The 13,609-nt window shown below is 37.9% G+C and overlaps 1 protein-coding gene and 1 non-coding gene across 2 annotated transcripts in view; both read right to left on the bottom strand.

Annotated features, from left to right (window-relative positions):
- ALDH1A2 (aldehyde dehydrogenase 1 family member A2) overlaps positions 1–13,609 on the bottom strand; it is a 98,372-nt gene that overhangs the window by 73,888 nt on the left and 10,875 nt on the right. The window lies entirely within an intron of this gene.
- Positions 12,440–12,601, bottom strand: LOC111762845 (U1 spliceosomal RNA). Its single transcript, XR_002795855.1, has one exon. It is a non-coding gene; the product is annotated as a U1 spliceosomal RNA (small nuclear RNA).

Genomic DNA, 13,609 nt, shown 5'->3' on the forward strand with positions numbered 1-13,609 from the left:
TAATCAGGGTACGCTAAGGTCCACCATACCTACTCTACTGTCCCATGATTCCCATATCGGGGAATGCTGCTGACATCTGTTTTAGGAAATGGTAAGAAACAACCGACTGGTCTGAGCAGCCTTGACAGAGGCACACTGAATTACAGCAGTTGTTACTCTGTTGAACCAACATGGCATTAAAGCCAAGCATACACCAATGTCAGTTGTGACATATTCCCAAACTGGAAGAACCGGCGCTTGGCATTAATGTTATGGTAGAAGGCAATGGGAATTGCTACTGGTAATGGTTAATGTTCATTTCTTCCTGTTCCACTTTCTATAAACAAGGTAATGCCTATACAAGCTCATTACTGTAAACTGAGCACATTTAAATTGGCAGTAAAACCAGAGTATTTACTCTAGTGCACATATAAAGTGCCTCATCCAATGTTTTGGAAATGTTTCAAGTTTTGAAACCAAGCAGCTGGCAGCTTTACAAGCCAAACCTTACACTTAAATCACTCTCTCTGGAAAGTTTTTTGGTGTCCCGTGTCAGGTAGTACCATTCAGCAGACATTCATCCCCCCACCCCCTGGATTCTTTTGCAGTAAATTTGAATTCATGGGGCTCTTGTAACTCTTCCAGCACCACAGACTCCAATGGCTGTTGACTCAATGTATATGTCCTGTGCATTTAATCTGACTTTCATTATGGCCACTTCGTAAAACCGCCACAGAATGGACAAGCGATGACACATAGCAAGAACCTGGAATCCCTGCAAAGCCTCAGATTAAGTTTTTTTTTTCTCCTTCTTTATTAATAGTGACCATTCTGTGGCCTTGCTCTAAATCAGCAAAAGTATTTGACAGCAAGTGTTCCTATCTATGGATTATATATAACCCGTCCTAAACACCAGATGAAAAAGGGATAACCCCAGGAAAGGAAGGGTTTGCGTCCATGTAAATCATGTTACAAATTGGACAACACCCAGAGAGTTCATTGTTCAACCTCAATTGTGAAGGCCATTCCCATTTACTATTCCCCTGGAATCGATGTTAATTAAGGCAGACTGAGACCATAAATCAGCCTGGGGGTTTTACAAGGTAATTCAACATTAAGCATATATATTTAAATAAAAAGTAACTGATTAACCACTAGCATTTTTCCAGAAGTTGATGAGACCATTTCTTTATAATGGAGATATGTCACCTTTGATATTTATGAAGAGAGGAAATGAAAGAAATATTGTCTTCTAAAAAGGTGGATTAAGGTTAGCATAGTAAGAAACACACAATACTGTACACTGGGAGGAATGAAAAGAGCTGAAGAAAAGAGAAAAGAAGAAAATGGGAAGTAAGTTACATATAAAGGGGAGGCAGATGGCACCTTTGTTCAATCTCCCTTGACATCATTAATTCTTCCTTTATTCACTAAACCTTTATTATGCACCTAGTATATGTTAGGGACTGTGCTTAACATTGGGAGACACAGAAATAAATAGAAATCAGTCCTGCCCTTGTAATGGGGAAACCAACACAGTAACGGTTCCAATAATGATGTGGTAACAACCTTGAAAAGTGTTAATTGAATACATATTACAAATATGTTCCAAGGATAATATATTTTATATTGTTATTTTAAAAAACACCAGATAGGCAGTTGTGTGCCTCAGAGAAATCCTACCAAAACAACCATAACTGTCTGACAGAAGCCAAGAGAACATCCTCCTGAGGCGATGACAGGCTTCATCAAAGAAAGCACCGGCTTTCTGAATTCCCAGTTGAAGAGATAGGATTGTTTAAGGGGCAAGTCCTTTCTCAAGAGCTGTGTGTTAATAGGGTATATCTACATAAGCCCAAATACACCATGAATAGTAAAAGAGCCCACAGACAACTTAGGCAAGGAAGAGGAATTTATTTTAACCCAAAGTACATGGATAGTGCACATTCAATAAATAATCCAGAGAGAACTAGCATTATTAGGTGCCTGCCATGTACTGGGCACTTTTACTATTTCATTTAATCGATATAAAAAGTCTGTGATGTATGTATTGCCTTCCAAAGGATTAAACTAGGGTTTATGTTATAAGTCCAAGTTAGTATCACAAATAATTCACATGACAGAAAATTGAACCTAGGTCACCCAACACTAAGTGCTGAGCTCTTCCATTCCTCTCAGCATTATTTGTCTTTTCTCCCTCTTCTCTGCTAAGTTACAACCTTAAAGATCTATGTCCTGCTAGTGTTATGCCGAAGGCGATAAGAAGAATACAAGTAGGACATTTATTGTAGAGTCAGAATGGAAAACCAAATCAGGAGAGTAATAATAAAGTTAACTTTTGAGTGCTTACTATGTTCCAGGCACTGTTCTAGACACTTCACATGTATTAACTCATTTCACTCTCAAAAATACCACTGTTTTTATTCCTGTTTTACAGTGAGGGAGCTGGGGTTCAGAGATGTAAAGGAACTTGCCACAGCTAGGAATGTGTGGAGCTGGACACAAAACCTAGGCAGTCTGGCACCTTAAGCCCTCAGTCCTAAGTACTGGTATTTGGAACAAACTAGAATCTTGGTGCAACTTCCTTCATGCTGCATAACCTTCAAGTGTTCGTTTTTACTGTACCCAAAGAAATTAATTAAGCATGTTCCTTCAAAATCTGGTGTCAACCACTCTTTGTAGTCTCATCTCTGGTCACTTCTCACCCAGTATCCATGCCAAAAAAACATCTACAGCACAATACCCTGTATATGGATGAAAAACACAAAGAGACGAAACAACGTCATATTTTCCATCATGAATATGTACATATCTAAATATAGAATTAGATGGAGCAGAAGCCTGTGGGGCAAACAAGAGGGTTCCAGCACAGACCAATATCTAGTAGTGTGCCATAAACTGAAGTGCATGATCACCTAAAACCCATGGACCTAAGCTCCTCCCCACCCTCCCCAAACCCTACACTAAAACTATACCAATCTCTACATATGGTATGAATTTTTGTGTGACAGGAACTTTGAAAATACTGCTCTTCCCTCCCTGATTTACCTGACAAAACATTAAAATCTTAGCTGTCCTTCAAAAGACAGTTGAAATACAGCCTCTTGGTAAAGCCTTCTCAAATCTCTTCAGAAGAGCTAACTGTTTATCCTCTCACATGCACCTACCTTCCATATTGTAATCCTTTACCTCTGCCCTCCACTAGATTGTTAGCTCTTTAAGGATAAAGCCTGTCATCTTTATCTTTATACCCCTAGTACCTCGAAAAGTAACAGTGAAAGAGTAATTGCTAAATAAATGTTTGATATGTATTTGTATGGCATGAGAAGCATGTAATACAACCAAAAAAGCACAACAGTGTAGTTTTTTTTAATCCCAGGAAACCATTTTCATCCCTTGTTCCAGAGGGCTATTCCCTCATTCTCCACACCATATCACAAATATTACATTTGTACTATATGGTATAAGGTATATGATATAAGGTATGCCATATGGTCTATGGTAATATGGTATTCTCTTCTTCTTGCCTAAATTGGGATTAAGACCACCGTTTTCACCCAGAACATGGTTTTGGATAGACACTAAGACCACCAAGAAAAAGGAGCTATTTACTTACATAAAAAAGATTGCAGGAATTCTGATATAACCTGCTAAAGCCCTCTGGAATGAAGGTAACTCAAAAGGAACTGATTTTCCTCTGGGACCTTGACCAAAACACGGGTGTTCTCTTGAGTGGTTTGAAACCTGGAAGGCCAAGTTGGAATTGCAATCTCCTCACCTGACTACTACTAATTATGTGGAATGGCCATTATCTATCCCATTATTTAAGCTGGCTATACCATAGGGGCTTACTGGATACCATTTTAACAGTCTAATTTTTCTTCTATAGCTCAGGGAGGAGAATGAGGAGGTGAAGAGATTGTGTTTTAGACCTGGTTTCACACTAAATGTTGGACAAGTCACTCAGCTTCCTCATCTATGAAAGTACCAGACTTGATAACTGAAAGAAGGCTAATCCATAGCGTTTGTGATACAAATCTTTCCAGTCCCTTGACATATACTGATACTGATCACAACAATTTCCTGCTGAACTTTTGACTACTTTTTAATATGGCACTTCAAAAAAATCACTACCAGGTGAATGGAAGATGTCATTCATTGTTAAATCTATTGCCTCTCTAGTGATTTTCTAGTTCTAATACTCTGTAAATTTGAGGTACAGGATATAGAACATATGTGGCCACCAGTGGGCGCTCAGTAAGAAAGTTCTGTGACACTGTAGGTTTATCCTGCTCATTCTTCTCTAAGTGCATGTTAATGTTTTATAGCCATTTGCGTAACAAGATCTCAATGACCACAGCAGAGGCTATCCTTCGGGTTGAAAAGTGACTGCCTCTTTTGCCTATTATGCCTAATACTTTAATTTGCAACTAATGTACTAGAAAGATGTAATTTGAAAAAGCAAAATTTGGGTAGAGAAAAAGTCCTGCAGCAAACATTTTAAAACCTATGCAAAATCATCACCAAGAACAGCTGGAAATGCACCTCCCCCTCAAACAAAAGAAAACAACTGTTTTTAGTTTTCTGTTGTGAAATTATGCAGTATACTAAGATAAAATTTTAGCGGCACAATCCTATTAAAGCACAATTTTAAAATGAACTAATGAAGAAATATCTATTCTCTTGGATCTAAATATAATAAAGGCTGCTTTGGTTAGGAAGAGACAGCTTCATAGAGCTGGAAAGGGCCTTAGATATAATCTATGCAAATACAAATGCAATATAAATAAACTTGTCAAAAGAAGTCCAAGGACTTGCCCAAGGTCACACACCCAGTTAGTGACAGAATAGGGCCTGGGCCTCTACGTCCTAATTCCCACCCCAGTGCGCTCTCCAGATTAATTTTTGCTGCTATCTGCTTGGAAAGCAGAGATGATGTCTGACCAGGGAAAATGAGTAATCCTCACTGTGTCTCTTTCACTCTTAAAAAGTATTCGGCACAAGGAATTTTCCTCGAGTCCCTTTTTTCTCCAGCACTATCAATACACATGACAGCAAAGTAATTTTTCATTTCCTTTCTTGAAAGCAAAATGTGTTAGGGAGACACTGGTGATTTACATTCCTAATGCGATCCTGCTTAGAGATGAGAACCTGGAACATTTTCTGCAGTCTCCCCAGGTGCACAAGCAGGAACTTCTGCCAGAGGAGAGACAGCGGCCAGATGATTATTATCCTCAGATAGGAAATTATTTTCTTAGGCTTATTAAAGAAGAGTTTTGCATTCTTATAAACACATGACGATATTTGAGAGTACAGAAAGGGGACTTCAAGATCAATTTCTATCCTAACGACTTACCACAGGAGAGCTGGTTTTGGATGAGCAGAGGAATAAGGGAATGGCAAGCCTTGACTTATTGAGGAGCTGGTTATAGTTTCATTGCATCACAGTGTTCCCTTTTCACATGCTCCTCTCTGTAGAATATGGGTATCTAAGACTGAATTTGAGAAGTGCATCAACTGCCCTTTATAAAATGGTTGCAGGCATTTGGCTCTCAGTTTCTTATCCTAGTCAGAGAAATTTTTTTTTTAAACCATGGCACTTTATTAGGGGACACTTTATACAGGCATTTGGGGGGAAATCTGTAAGTACAATTTCCTTCCAAAAATATTTCAAAGCATCCTAGATTTGGGCACTTCTAAGATATATCCATTTCCCCCATCTCAGTAATTTTATTCCCTGTCCTTTGGAATGCTTTTAGGAACTCTAACAAGAACAATGCTCCACTGCCACAGAGGCTTTTTGTCGCTCAGAATGTCTGCCACTCCCAAGCTTCAAGAAAATAGACATCTCATGATCTACAAGGGGGGTGGGGTTCTGATATGTGAATGGAATATATGGCTGTGTCCCTGAGTTAAATATCATACAGGTAGGTTCTTTTGAAAGTCAATTAAGGTGATTTAGCTGATTTATGCAATTTTATTTTTCAAAAGACCATCAGAATAACCAGATAACATGCAAGTATGTTCTCCCCAAGACTAGAGTAGAGACAGAAATTGCCTAATGTATTCAAACTTGGTTAAATGTTATGAGGTTTGTGTCTGCATGTATAAAACAAAGTAAAGAAATAAGAAACTTCATTGAGGACTGAGGTGATTAACTTTGTATGAGACCCTTCATCTTTCTTACAGGGCAAACAGGTTTGGAGGTACTAGAGTTGAAATATGTCCATTCAAATACCTGCTTGCATTTTACTACTTGTGTAATCCCAAACAAACATTTAAACTCTGAGCTTTGTTCCCTCTTCATAAAAAGAGAAATAAGACCGCTCTACCTTACAGGTCTGTTGTACAGTTAAGTGAGATAAAATGTGAATGTGCCTAAAGCTTTGCTGGCTGAAATGGAATTTCCCTCCTTCCCTAAATTCCTTGAAAGAGGTCTCCTGGCCTCATTTGGTTTCTCTCACATTCTAGACTAGCACTTATTAATAAAATGCGGACAGCGCTCAAAAAATACAATAAATCATGTTACGGGGGAAAGCAGTGGGGCAGGATAAGGTGTTCAGATTGGCTATCAACATAGGTCAGATTCGCCTAAAAACTGTTCTAAGTTGTTTTATGAATCTCAACACTTACTTGGATGAAAATTCCAAAGAGTGAGGCTTAGCCACATAGACCACACCACTCGACCGCTTCTGCAGCAGGAAGACAATGGAGGACAAATCAAGCTCACAGAATTTTTCAGCCCACAGCCGAGTGGTCATGACTTTACAAAAAAACTGCCATGAATGTTCTAGTTGGTAAGTCTAAAGCCCCAAGGAATTCTCAAAGCAGAATTCTCAAAGTGGGAGTTAGGTGTAAATAATTTCCTATCCTTACTGAATCTGTGACAAAGAGCTGCCATGTTTTATTTCAGTATTAAAATGTTTTGTTTTCTTTTGTTTAATAGTAAAGGCTCCAAATGATTTGTCCTAAAGCCTCCAGTAGACTGGGCCTTGGAGAGTCAATTTTACTCAGGCTGCCACTAAATTGTTTTTGGTTCTTCATAGGAGAACCAGATAGCAAAATCAATAGCCAGATTCACCTATTATATGAAAAAGTTCAATTATTTTAAATTAAACCATATAAAGTAGTTTGAGGACTCATCTTAATGTTAGTTATCTCCTTTTACATGATTGGTGTTATTCCTATTGATGAAGTTCTCGAAAGAGATTTATGGATAAGGAAGAAGAGCCAGCATTACCATTTAACTATACAAAATTAAATTTCTATTATTATAAAAACTTGCATTCAAGATCATCAGGAGTATGGTGCTCTGCAAAGCTAGTAGTCTTTGAATATGATAATCAAAGGAAAGAGAGATTTTTTACTTGAAAAAATTCTTACCTTGTTCTACTTCTAATCAAAACTCTACCTATATAAAGTAAAATAACAAAGCAAGAGTTCAGAGCTTGCGGGGGGGAGGGGGAGGTGCTTCCCTCTTGATATATCTAAGAAGTTAGAGCAAAAGTGGTTCTGCTGACTTCAATTCTTCACTTTGCTTCACGCCAAAACATCTGGCTAAAAAGTGAAAAAACACCCAAATGGCATTGTATGGAAAAAACACCTAGATGATTGATTATATTTTTCACTTTAAAGTCAATGTTTTGATATTATAGAGATGGTCTTTGTTCAAGGTACGATCTTTTACTGGCAGAAAGCATGGTTTTATAAAGCTTGCTTTGACAAGGACTAATTTATCAATTTTACTTTTAAATCAATGTATAGTTTTAAATGGGCCCAATACTGTATGCCTCGAACCCCACTTATCCTGAGTCCTACTTAGCTTGAAAGGCAGGAAAAGCCTTCACTAGAAAAGACAGCAAACTAGACTTTCAAAGTATTCAGACAGCACAAGGGCAATAGAAATGCAAAATGAGAGTCACTATTTTAAAACAGCTTTAAAATATTAATCTAAAGTAATTATGTCAGAGTAAGTGGTTGAGGTATATTAAAATAAATCTTGTCTGCCCAACACATTACACCACAATGCCATGATTACATGAATTGTGTTAATGCTATAAACAGAAATAACTTAGGACATTAGCAATTAGGTAGCAAAGATCCACCCAGTTTCTCACGTATCCATTTAACCTCAAGGTTTGTTTCTGAAAGTGAAAGGAGGTTGATGAGAACACAGAGACAAAAGGTCATTAGTCATGTATCCCACCCCGTTAGCAGAGGAGTTCATTTCGGCCCAGCTTAGGACACAAGCCTGGATCAAAATGAACTGGGAGGTGTGAGGGGGTCTGGCTCCTTTCCCAAAGAACTAACTGAGATATGCAGCATGATTTTTTTTTTTTTTAAATTCAAGATGTGTTTAATTTCTCTCACCTTCAGGGTGATTTTGAATCATTCAGATTAAAGCTCTCTGGGGGAATTCCAGGGACCCATGTTACAAATTTAGGGAAGACCCATGTTCCATTTGATTCAGAATTCCAAGGGTTATGGCAAATATTATACAATAGACGCAAACTGTTCACAGTCTCCCGTAGTCATATGACCAGGTTTGACAAGCACACGGGCTGCGTCTCATAGAGGTTTTCTGGCCCTCTTTAACCACAAAAATGGATGGAGGTGTCCTAAGAGCCAGTTCCGCCTCCCTATTGCTCTGATACGATTTCTACTGGTTGGATTCCTATCTACCCAAAGATTACTAGAGAGTGTGTCTTAGGTGTGTCATTTAACTTTCTTTTAGCTCAATTTTCTCATCTATAAAATAAGATAGTAAAACCACCTCACCGAGTGGTTTTAAGAAATAAATAAGATATTGAATTACTGAACAGTCTAGAACATAGTGTGCAATTTTTAAATTGATTCTGAATCAAGTCAAGGCAATTTATTAGTACTCTTTAAAGCTAGTCACGCCTTGTTGTTTGTTATTATAGTTTGTTTAAGCAATCATTCATTGGTGTCTCTATTGCTAGTAACTAAAACCCCTTTGCCAAGGGTTTGCAGAAATCACCATAGACACGTAGGGCCAAAGGACCAGGGAAAAAAGTAAACATGGTGAAGACCCTCCAACACTTTAACTGGTCTCCCAAATTTTCTGATTGCTACCCTTTTCTGACTCTGAGAAGGAGATAGACTAACGCAGGCTGCTTCCAGCCTGCTGCTAGGGCACCCTGGCCCAGAGAGGGTCTGAGAAGTAATGTGGGAAGAGTGATAAGAGAAGAGGAAACTCAGGGAAAGGGCTTTGATGCCCTCCTGTCAGTCTTGAGAAAGCAAAATGGAACATGATTTCTTTCTGTCTTCTGTTTGGAAACAAATGTTCCTTTGCCTATCTTCCCTAGGTTTAATTAGTCTTCAGTCTTTCTGAGAGTTCGGTCTGTTCATTTGCAAATGGAAGGCATCAGAAAGGCTAGTGGGAGTTGAGTGAGGGGGGAGAGAGCAACAAAGTGTTTATTTTCAAAGCCACAGGGGTCCACATTTGAAAAAAAGCACCCAGCTTATCTCAAAGTTTTTGTTTGTATGATTTTGAATTAGAAGTTTGAAGCAATTCATTTAGGAGATTATGCTGTCTTTACAATGAGCCTTGTTGCCCTATTTATTCACTAGTATTGCTTTCATTTAAAAAAAAACACACAAGTCTTACAGTACATGCTTCTTCATTATTTGAGTGCATCAATTTTAAAGGATTCCTTCGCTCTTCCATTTTACTGTCAATTACTTTTACACTAAAATGTTTGTTGGTCAGATAAAAATCACAAACTGTTTCTAAACGTTTCTTAAACCTTTAGGTTTAAAGTTGGCAAATTTAACAAAAATACAGAACACGTTAAATATGAATTTCAGAAAAACAATGAATAAATGTTTAATATCTATGTCCCATATCACTGGCAAATCACAGAACATATTTATACTTAGAAAATCATGCTATTTATCTGAAATTCAAATTTAACTAGACCTTCTATATTGTACACATTCCAAGAATACAAGTGAAAATGAAGAGAAATTCAATTTCATTATTCATCATTGTGCTTGATTGAACTTGTTCCTGACAGAGTTAAAGTATTTCATAGGTTCTGTTTATAAACTGAGACAGATTACTCAGGAAATCAGGTGAATTTTGACTACAGGAAAGACCTAGTTCTAACCACTAAACCCCATTTCATTTATGGACATTTTTCTGGTTCCAAAAGAGTAAAACACAGAAGGGACAACTGGCATCTTCCATTGAATTAGAAGTTAATGGCTTGAGCTACTACATTTAAAGTTCAATCTCATTTTCCATTTAGGTTGCAAAGCAAACACCCTGCACAAGGAGGGGCTGAAGCACCCCAGCACACAGCCTAAGGTTGAAGGGGCCACTAACTTCACCTATGTACCAGTAAATGGGTGGTTTCTCCACGGGGGCTAAACGTGTGCTTGTGACAGTAGATGAAATGCAAGCTGAATTTTATGTAGCACATATTCATGTATCAGTTGATATGAAGAATGGTTAAAGACAGGAATTACTGAATTTTTTTCCAATTAAAACAAGTCTTTGCCTTCTAATTCTAGCAACTAGTTTCAAACATAATTATACCTATTTTGTACTTAAATGAGACAAATGTTTTTCCCTACTATCATTCATCTTTACAAATATGCTAAAATGTCTATGTGAGGCCCCCTACCCCAACCCCAGGACCTGGGTTGCAATATTATTGGTAGTAATCTACTCCTAAAAAACCCTCGACTTACTAAAATGTGATAATGAAATAATAACCCTTATTGTACATGGCTTATATGAGTCTATCTCATTATTTTATTTAGGAAGAGATTTTTCCTTGTAGATCTCAAAACATCTTAATTTTTCCTTTTCTTTTTTAATAGAAAAGGAGAAAGAGATATCAATTGAAAAGCTCAAACTGACCTTGAAATATCTGGTCAAGAAATCCCTATTTACCATTTAAATAAAATATTAAGATAATCTTGCTACTTGATTTTGAAATAAATTTCATATTGAAGGCAAGTCCTGCAAAGAAATGCCACTGAAAGTTGCCACTTGACCTGGAATTCTCTACAAGAAAAGCTGGCCATAACTACATGAGAGACCTATATGAGAAACTGCCGGAATGTCAACTTCATTTGCAGTGGCCCCATATGGCCTGATCACTCTCCCTGGCATGATAAATCACTGGTAGAATCCTTACCTTACTACGTTTGATCTCTGCTCAGCAAGATGTGGTTTTGATGTGAAGAACTCCAGATCTCTTAGGTCAGAGACAAATAGCAGTGGCACTGACCTGCAAAGTGCTAAGTCTCTATTAGACTCAAGTGAAAAGCTGTAAGGTTCTGACAAGTTCCCTCTCTTCAGAGTTTACTTGACCCACAGTGGTTTTCATGAGCTTAGCCTGGCAGAAAAGCTGCTAAAATAGTTTGGAGGAAAAATGTCAACAAATTGTTTCTTTCTACTACTATTACACCAAGTATTAAAAATCAATTTTTCCTCAGATTTAAAGGCAGAATTCTCTGGAGAGTCATTGCCCTAACGTCTAGTATCATATGTCTTTAGCCACACAAAACATTTTGACTCCAGTAAATCTTTATAATCACTCACCCATATAAGGAGAATCATTAAGATTCTATGAACTCTTCTTCGGTAATTATGAGGACAATATTTTAAGTAAAATGGCTCTGAGTGCAGGTTTTGACTTCCAGAAAGCTCATAACTAGATATGAGTCCAGTATTTTCTTTCTGATCCTAATAATCCCAGGTCCTGGGCTCAGGAGAGTAAAGAGTTCTGGAGAGTCAGGGTGGATATGAAATCCTAAAGCTCTTCTTATGCAATGCTTGTCCTAAGTAGGTGGGTTAAGATGTAAGTATCTCATTCCACAAGTAATAAAATTGCTGCCCAGGGAACTTAAGCAACTTACCCAGTATCACAGTGCATCTTCATATCCCCAGAGCCTATTATAGAAGAGATACTCAATTTATGTTCAAGTGATTTGATCATTCAAGTATCTGATAAATATTTATGTGTACAAGGAACTGCTCAATGAGCATTAGTTAATGGCAGAGGTGGGGCCAGGACCCAGGTCTTCTAATGCTCAGCCCACTGCCTTGTTCGCTGCTTTACAACGCATACTGAAGGATTTCTATTTTAAAGGAAGGAGTAAGTGGGTGGAAGAGACAAGTTTTCCATCCTCAAGTCGTAATATATAGGCTTTCTTTAAAGGAGGAATATGCTTTCTACTCTTGGCTTTTTTGTCCATATGGAATCAGCCCATTTTATTTGCTAATAGAAAACAAAGATGCAAGGAACACACTCTGCATCAAGGCAGCCGTGAATGCCTGTCATGAAAATTCAAGGCCAGCCAGAAAACTACAAAGCTCTAGGCATTAAACAATTGGATCCCCTAGGGTGTGACACTCTCAAACATACAAGTTATTATAAAGCAATACAAATAAACATTTGGAGTAAACCTTTTATTTTTTTTTCAGAGGACAGTGCAAATGCAGTCCCCCACTACCAGAAATTATGCAGAGTTTCCCGCATTTGAGGAAATCGCAGGGGTCAGCACATCTGGAGTGCAATTGGATAAGCCTCCCCCTGGGAAAAGCACCTTAGTGATAATGGTATATCCTCTGCCAGGTAAATATTGAAATAAATCTTAAAATCACATTTGTAAAGCTCCTTGAAAGACATTTGGTGTGTTCAGAAGTCATGGATATTTGTCACCATAAAAATGACAGCAGGAACACTCCAAAAAATTTCAGACAAAAATTGGTGTGACATTTTAGTTGGCTGGAGGGATAAGGAGTTCTAAGAAAGCAAACGCCTGCTATCATTTTAACAGCTGCAGATTTCAATAGCCCCCTTCATATCACTCAAAATTATAGAAACTCATAAATAAGCCCCCCATTTCCTCTCCTTAAAACTAAGTTACTTCCTAAGTATTCTTTAAAAGCAAAGTGTTTGGTTTCTTTTTCGGCTAAATGTAGTTTATGTACTGATATCTGTACATGCATGTCTATACAAAATGTTGAGCAATAATCTCTCTCAATTCAGACCTTCAAGAGTTGCAATAATCACTGTGTTTTGTGTACTTTTCTAAGCCTTCTCTTTTTCTCTGCTGGAATTCCTGATAATGATACCAGAATGTAGGCAAACCTCATTAGTCTCCCTGCTGTTTACAAGACAGGATTTATGCTCAATGTGCTGAACACAATGACACACATCACTAAATGGCTAGAACTACCACCCAGGCTTTAATCTGAGAAATTTTTCACTCAGTACAAATACCTATCAGCATGGAGAAACATGGAAGAGCAATTACGGCCAACACATGTAGTCTTTTAAGAGTACACCAATAAATACCCATTTGTGAAGGTTAATTTAATGCAACCCAGGCTGTTATCTGGAATAGTATATGTCGCCAATTCAATCCATTAAGTAATTACTAAATTCTCAAGAGGGCTCACAGAAGTCAAACGTGCTTATTCCAGGTTCATTGCTTCTGGTTTCCCTAAGGGCCATTTAGGCCAACAGCTGGAAGAGCCGACTACAAAGGTTCCCAGGCATAGCAAACCATTTTACGAAAACAGGTAAACGAGTCTAACCAAGAAATGAGAGTCATCAAGGGTTTTACCAAGAGACACACTTAAGGA

This window comes from Dasypus novemcinctus, chromosome 3 (genome assembly GCF_030445035.2).
Source record: "Dasypus novemcinctus isolate mDasNov1 chromosome 3, mDasNov1.1.hap2, whole genome shotgun sequence".
NCBI classification, from domain to species: domain Eukaryota; kingdom Metazoa; phylum Chordata; class Mammalia; order Cingulata; family Dasypodidae; genus Dasypus; species Dasypus novemcinctus.